We start from the raw sequence: 7,947 nt of genomic DNA on the forward strand, positions 1-7,947 counted from the left end.
ATATCCAGCTAAGAAAAATGACGCTATCACCACAGCCAAATTATTGCTCAGGGAGTTGATACCTAGGTATGGGATCCCAGAGACGATCGAAACGGACCAAGGTGGGCATTTTGCCAACGATGTCCTATTGGAACTCTGTAGAGCATTCAAAATGAAGCAAAGATTGCACTGTGCCTACCACCCAGAGGCTTCTGGGGTAGTGGAACAAATAAATGGCACTCTGAAGTCCAGACTGGGAAAAATGTGTGATTCCACAAAAATGAACTGGATAGAAGCTTTACCCCTGGTGCTGATGAGTTTGAGAAGTATCCCGAATCGAAAGACTGGCCTAAGTCCCCATGAAGTGTTGATGGGAAGAGTGATGCGCCAGGCATGGGTACCCGGAAACAAACTGCTAAGCATTTCTGATGATATGGTGCTAGAATACTGCAAGCAGCTGGGTGACCAAGTGCGTTCTCTCTCTCAGCAGATTGGAGAGACAGAAGACGAGTGGCCAAAGACTCCAGCACACAATCTGCAGCCAGGAGACTGGGTGGTGTTAAAGAAACACACCCGGAGCAGTTGCCTGAAGCCAAGGTGGGGAAAGCGACGACAAGTGATCCTCGTCACTACCACTGCTGTGAAGTGCGCTGGTGTACCGAAGTGGATCCACGCCAGCCACACAAAGCGGGTATCTGGAGAAAACGCGACTGGAGCTGAAGGCAGCACAGCTGAAGAGACTTCCGAGGAGGAAAGTCCGGAGCTAGCTGACATCGAACTGCCGAGCACAAGTCGAGACGTTGAATGGTATCCCGCCGACGAACCAGTTCAGGATCCAATACGAACCAGGAAATATTCCTACTTAGACAGTGAGTGGGATAGTCCAGGTGAGTCAGAAATAGAAGAAGCAGGTCAGGTCAACGAAAGCCACAACACACCTGATCAGGACATAGGCCAAGTAGGGTCAGATCAAGATCTCGAGACTCCTCCTGAAACTCAGGAGCCGAGAAAGGGACAGTTAGAAATTAGAGCTGACGTTCATGCGGAAGAAAACGAAGAGATCGAAGAGCATGAACAGGAACAGATAGAACTAGATCAAAGTGCTCAGACAACGGAAACAACAGTAACCAAAAATAAAAAGAAAGTGCGATTTGAATCTGAGCAGGGACAGATTAGCGACCAGGCAGAAGAAATAGACGAAAGACCTGGAACTAGTCAGACAGGCAGGAAAACAGAGGTGCCACAACAAAAAGTGAAAAGAGTGCACGAAGAAGGCGAAGTCTCCTCAACCACTGGGAGGCACGGAGGAAGAAGTGCACCCCGATACGTCAAGAGACTAAGGCTCAGACTAAAGACAGTCGAAGAAAACGATAAAGACCGAAAAAGGGCTCAAAGTGAAAGGAATGCAGCCCAAGGAAAATCGCTGAGAAAGAGCAACAGAATAAAGAAACAGAACCGACTGTATCGGAGCCCTGAGTGGACGTACTTTGTGTTGGAGGAGATTGACGAGCCTCACCACAGTGGCAACAGTGACAACGAGTCTATTGCTGATCGGAGTTCGGACGAAGACCCTCCGTGAGAGAACCCCTGAAGTGAGCCTTTGGTACAAAGGAACGAAGAGGGGTAGCAAAAGCCACCTGTAAGCTAAAAATGTCTGATCCGAGTGTCTCTGGGAGATCCCGGTGTGGGTGTCTCAAAACCTGCTGTAAGATATGCTTGTGTAGTGTAGCTATGCTAATAGTAATGTGGATAGGACTAACAGTGTTTCTACCCTTTATGATAAGTAGAGATCCAAACTTGTCCCCTACCGAACCCGAAGCAGTAGATGTAGGGGTTGTACAGACTGCAGAAACACCACGTAGACTAGAAAGACGCGACAAAAGAGTAGGACTGACACACTCACGACCTAATTTAGAAGCACCAGATGAGGATGGACTGCATTTTCACAAAATGAAGAACAGGACGCATCTAAATGTTTTTGCTAACTTGTTAGTGCATTATGTAGAAGCTATGGAAATAGAGGACTGTTATGTCTGCATGAAGCTACCAACATCAGTGGCTGAAGGCGTGACATACCACCATCTACCTTTGACCTATGGAATCTCCTGTAGTATATTAGCTAGCTTGTTCTATAGAAGCACTTTGCAGTACTATTATTCAAATGATGACGTAGTATTTTCTGAACTTCCTGTTAGAGGACATTTGAACCGTGTACATACTACAAGTGACGTGACCCGCTATATGGGAGAATATTTCCTGACTATAGGTAACATAGACTTAGATCAAGCAAGAGAAGACAATCTGACCTGTTCACTGCAAGAGCAGGAAAAGATGTTTATAAAGATGGCAGACAGAAGGAGAGAAAAGTTTCAGAAGAAGGCAAATGACGAGAAGGATAGAATCCCTAGGTGGGCTGAGCACATGGATAACACCTCAGAAGGCGAAGCCAGTCCTGCCTTGTTGCTGGATTTTGAAAGAAAGGGGAAACTTTGTATCCATAGGGAAAAGACAGAGTACTATAACAGTGCACTGATACCTGGAATGGGGGTAGTTCTGAACACCCATAGAATCTGCAAATTGTCTACAGTAGTGGACCGGTTATCATCGGTTCCAGCGAGTGTGAACATAATTATAAGGTAATTGGAGGTTGGGGATTCAAAAATGGGTCAGAACCTGTGTTTCCCGGAATATATTATATATGTGGGAACAAGGCTTATTTCAAATTGCCGGATCACTGGTATGGAAGCTGCTATTTTGGCATTGTTTTCCCGAAAATATACCATGTGAATAATGCAGCTGGAAGCGATGATGAAACTAATGGCTTAGTGCGTAGTAGGCGCGAAAGTGTAGGTGAAATTGTAGGTGATATTTTTAGTGCACTGATACCTGGAATGGGGGTAGTTCTGAACACCCATAGAATCTGCAAATTGTCTACAGTAGTGGACCGGTTATCAACGGACACTGCTGCTGGTTTCCTGCTGGTCAATACTGAAATGGTTGCGATCAGATCAATGGTTTTATAAAATCGTCTTGCCCTTGACACCCTATTAGCAAAAGAGGGCGGAGTCTGTAGAATGCTGAAAGCGCAACATTGTTGCACCTACATTCCTGATAAAAGTATCGAATTAAAACAATATGTGAAGAACATAACTAATTTGGAAAGGGAACTCAAACCATTGGAGGTTGACAGTGCCTGGACGAGACTGACTGGAGGTCTCTCCTCTATAGGTAGTTGGTTTACTAACTTAGGTAGAAATATTTTGTGGAAAATACTGATGCCAATAGTTATAATAGGTGTGGTTGTACTGATCATTTTTATCTGCTGCAAATGTCAAAAGTGCAAAAAGAAATATACAGTAAATCCGAGGGGGGTGAAAAGAAATATTGATGATTTAGAATTAGAAGAGTTGAAGAGTGCAATTTACAAAAAGGCGAAAAATGACCACTCTCATAGAGAAGCTGCAAGAAAACTCAACGACAAATTTGTTGAAATTCGGATGAGTGATGTGGATGAATGAGAAAAGTTGGCATCTGTTTCCTTCATGTAGTGATGATAGTAAATATCATCAAAGAGGGGATTGATGGAGCAAGGATTTGCCCGTAAACGCCTTGCTCGTATGCAAAACCCTTGTCTAAACTGCATAATAATATTAACCTCGTTATTCGTCATTTATAAAGCGTTTTCCCAACACGCGGGTGTCCCCAGGATGCTTGCTTGTTTGTCTTTTCGTACTAAAACGAAGCTTGCACTGAAAATGGCTGCTTTGCCGAAATTCAGTCTGCGCATGCGTCGGTCATACCCATGTGATGTGACGCACTCGCATTCTGGAGGGATTCTGTGCTCATGCGCATTGATGCTAAATATGGCCGCTTGTCTCTCACCACGCTCTCTGCTTGCTGCAGCTGCTTTAGCCTATCTGTCTTTTCGCACTAATCTTTAACGCTATAGTCATTATAAAGTAAGGGTTGGTTAAGTTTTAGCTTGGTATACAGTGCGATCATTTTTATGTATGATTTTAATTTGTTTTCGCTTACTTTTCATGTACCGCGTCTTTGTGGGCTGGGGAAATCATGAGCGGAGCCATACTTGAAGCTCTGCTGGGCACCGTCACATGACCGGAGAAAGTTCCAACTGCGCAGAAGCTAAATCTAGCCAGCTGGCTCCTGAAGCACAATGCGCCTGGGAACATCGCTGGGAATACGGAGTCTTACCTTGAAAGAAGCAATACTGTTGCTACCTATTGTAAACTATCCTGTACTGCTGTATTCTATGCATGGGAACGTGAACCCGGGGGGCGGGTGTGCAAAATTGAATATTAAACATGTGAAAGCTGAATTCTAGGAGGTGGTAATGACCGCACCACCTCTCCTGACCAATCACAATGTGGGAAACTGTCACTTGCAACATTAGTGGGTGGTCTAAGGGTCCCCAAAACTGTATAACTGCCCTAGTTTAGCTTAGGAATTTTGTCCGACTTGTCCGAGTAGCAGACCTGTCACTGACCCTACGATCTCAATAGGTGCTCATTCTGAAAGTGCTGCGAAGCACTTTGTCCATACTTTCCACAATCTCCTAAGGGGTGGAAAATCCTAAGTGCTGGCGAAGCACTTTGCTGGGGAATTCGAAAATCCAATCGGGGTTTCTGGCGGATTACTTGCAGGAGGGGGTAACGCAGGCGTTGCTGTCCGAAGCTGTGGGTGTTGGTCGTACCCTGGGAGGCCCAGTCCTTGACCTGAACCTGAGGGGTATCCTGTCCTTACTGTCCGTGAGCTGTACCTGCTCGCATTCTGGCATTCCTTTTCTGAGGGTCCCTGTCCCCGTCTTCCCAACTGACCAGTGGCCAGGGTTGGTCTTCAATCTGAACTAGGTAAATATAGATCGTGGGTTTACGTCTCTCTCTCTCTCTCTCTCTTTTATCTGATACCTGTGTTATTGCTTTATTGCCGTTGCAATTATATGTGACTGAATTTTAGTTGGTTCCTTCTCTCCCCCCATCCTTTAGAAACTCATTGATTTTATAATACCATAGCATGTTCCCGTTTTTTCCCCTTTCCTTTAGTGGTTTGCAGTGAACTTAGCAAGAATAGCTCAAATACTTAGGTTAAGTACATGTTCTAGGTCTCATCCCAATCCTACGTTCTAGTATAAAATTGCAGTGACTAGTTTTGTTCTAAAACGTCTACCTTTAGTTTCCCATATATCCTAATGGTCTTATTTTTGATACAAAGTTACCTATTGGTGTTGATCTTAATGTTTGATATATTACTCTGTGTATCGCTTATTATCTTGGCATCTTCTCTTTGAATTCTTATATAAAAATGTTAACTTCATCAGGTGTCTGTGGTCATTTTACAGAATTGTGGAAAGTATATTACTGATTTTAAGTGTATTGGATGTTAGGCCTGTCTACTATTTTCCCTAATAGCTCCAGGTCCGTCGTAAGAATTGTGCCTGTGGTAAGTCGGGTACATGGTAAGCAGAGGTAAATCCAAACTTTATTACTCTTAGCAGCGTGCAGGAGGAGAAATCCTCACCCGGATCACCCAATAAAATTAGTGAAATAATAAATAGTGTCTTTTCACGCCAAGGGCCCAGTGCGTGTGAAGGAATTGGTAACTCGGGTGACCTGGGTAAAACTGCGCGCTCTAGCAGCAGAGTCTCCACACTCGGGACAGAATCTCCGCACATGTGGCAGAGTCTCCACACTCTTAGCAGAGTCTCCGCACTCGCTGCGTAGTCTCCACACTTGTGGTAGGGTCTCCGCACTCGGGGTGGAATCTCTGCAACATGGTGGAGTCTCCGCACTCAGGGTGAAATCTTCACACTAGTGGCAGAGTCTCCACACTCAGGACAGAATCTTCGCACATGTGGTGGAGTCTCCACACTCTTAGCAGAGTCTCCGCACTTGTTGCGGAGTCTCCACACTTCTGGCAGAGTCTCCGTACTCGGGGTGTAATCTCTGCAACGTGGCGGAGTCTCCGCACTTAGGGCGGAATCTTCACACTAGTGACGGAGTCTCCGCACTCGGGACAAAATCTCCGCACATGTGGTGTAGTCTCCACACTCTTAGCAGAGTCTCCGCACTCCTTGCGGAGTCTCCACACTTGAGGTAGAGTCTCCGCACTCGGGGTGGAATCTCTGCAACGTGGTGGAGTCTCGGCACTCAGGGTGGAATCTCCACTCTAGTGGCGGAGTCTCTGCACTCGGGACAGAATCTCCGCACATGTGGCGGAGTCTCCACACTCTTAGCAGAGTCTCCGCACTCGCTGCGGAGTCTCCACACTTGTGGTAGAGTCTCCGCACTCGGGTGGAATCTCGGCAACGTGGTGGAGTCTACGCACTCAGGGCGGAATCTTCACACTAGTGGGGGAGTCTCCACACTCGGGACAGAATCTTCGCACATGTGGTGGAGTCTCCCCACTCTTAGCAGAGTCTCCGCACTCGGGGTGGAATCTCTGCAACGTGGTGGAGTCTCTGCACTCAGGGCGGAATCTTCACACTAGTGGCAGAGTCTCCACACTCGGGACAGAATCTCCGCACATGTGGCAGAGTCTCCACACTCTTAGCAGAGTCTCCGCACTCGCTGCGTAGTCTCCACACTTGTGGTAGGGTCTCCGCACTCGGGGTGGAATCTCTGCAACGTGGTGGAGTCTCCGCACTCAGGGTGAAATCTTCACACTAGTGGCAGAGTCTCCACACTCAGGACAGAATCTTCGCACATGTGGTGGAGTCTCCACACTCTTAGCAGAGTCTCCGCACTCGTTGCGGAGTCTCCACACTTCTGGCAGAGTCTCCGTACTCGGGGTGTAATATCTGCAACGTGGCGGAGTCTCCGCACTTAGGGCGGAATCTTCACACTAGTGACGGAGTCTCCGCACTCGGGACAAAATCTCCGCACATGTGGTGTAGTCTCCACACTCTTAGCAGAGTCTCCACACTCCTTGCGGAGTCTCCACACTTGACGTAGAGTCTCCGCACTCAGGGTGGAATCTCTGCAACGTGGTGGAGTCTCGGCACTCAGGGTGGAATCTCCACTCTAGTGGCGGAGTCTCTGCACTCGGGACAGAATCTCCGCACATGTGGCGGAGTCTCCACACTCTTAGCAGAGTCTCTGCATTTGTTGCGGAGCCTCCACACTTGTGGCAGATTCTCCGCACTCAGGGTGGAATCTCTGCAACATGGCAGAGTCTCCGCACTCAGGGCGGAATCTCCGCACTAGTGACAGAGTCGCCGCACATATGGTGGAGTGTCCACATTTGTGGCAGAGTCTCCGCACTCGTGGCGGAGTCTCCACACTTGTGGTAGAGTCTCCACACTCAAGGTAGAGTCTCCACACTTGTGGTAGAGTCTCCACACTCAGGGCAGAGTCTTCGTACTAGTGGCCAAGTCCCGCACTCGGGACGGAATCCCCGCACATGTGGCAGAGTCTCCACACTCGGGCTGAGTCTCTGCATTGAGAACTGCAATGCGGAGATTCCGCTATGAGTGCAAACCAACCTACATGTAAGTACCTTTGTGAATCGGGCCTACAGCCTTTAGGTATTGTGTTATGTGCAATTGTGTGGCACACAGTCTGCAATCAGGGTCCCCTGATAGAGCTGTCTACGGATGATTTAACACGATTAAGTGGTTCTCTTTGCAGACCTGAGTCCTAGTCAGGTCTGCAGTGGCGTAGGAAGGGGGGTGCAGTGGGTGCGAGCTGCCGCCGGGTGTCATCACTGAGGGGGATGACAAAATGACAAAAATATGTGTTTTAACCCCTTGGGCGCGGCCGCGATATTGCGCCTGTGCGGCACTTCTGAAGAGTGGGCGGGATCATGACGGCCCCCAGCCGTCATCAGCACGCGTCCACCGTGTTGCATGATGGACGGGGGCCGTCATCAGCATGGATGGGGTTAAACACATATTTTTGCCATTTTGTCAAGCGGGGGTGACAAGTGTCATCACTGAGGGGGCTGACAAAATGG

The 7,947-nt window shown here is 47.8% G+C and overlaps 1 pseudogene; it reads right to left on the reverse strand.

Moving 5' to 3' along the window:
• Positions 1-6,046: 6,046 nt before the first annotated feature.
• On the reverse strand, positions 6,047-6,793 carry LOC147666216 (uncharacterized; annotated as a pseudogene).
• Positions 6,794-7,947: the final 1,154 nt, after the last annotated feature.

Source organism: Lissotriton vulgaris, unplaced genomic scaffold, assembly GCF_964263255.1.
Source record: "Lissotriton vulgaris unplaced genomic scaffold, aLisVul1.2 SCAFFOLD_749, whole genome shotgun sequence".
Lineage (NCBI taxonomy): Eukaryota > Metazoa > Chordata > Amphibia > Caudata > Salamandridae > Lissotriton > Lissotriton vulgaris.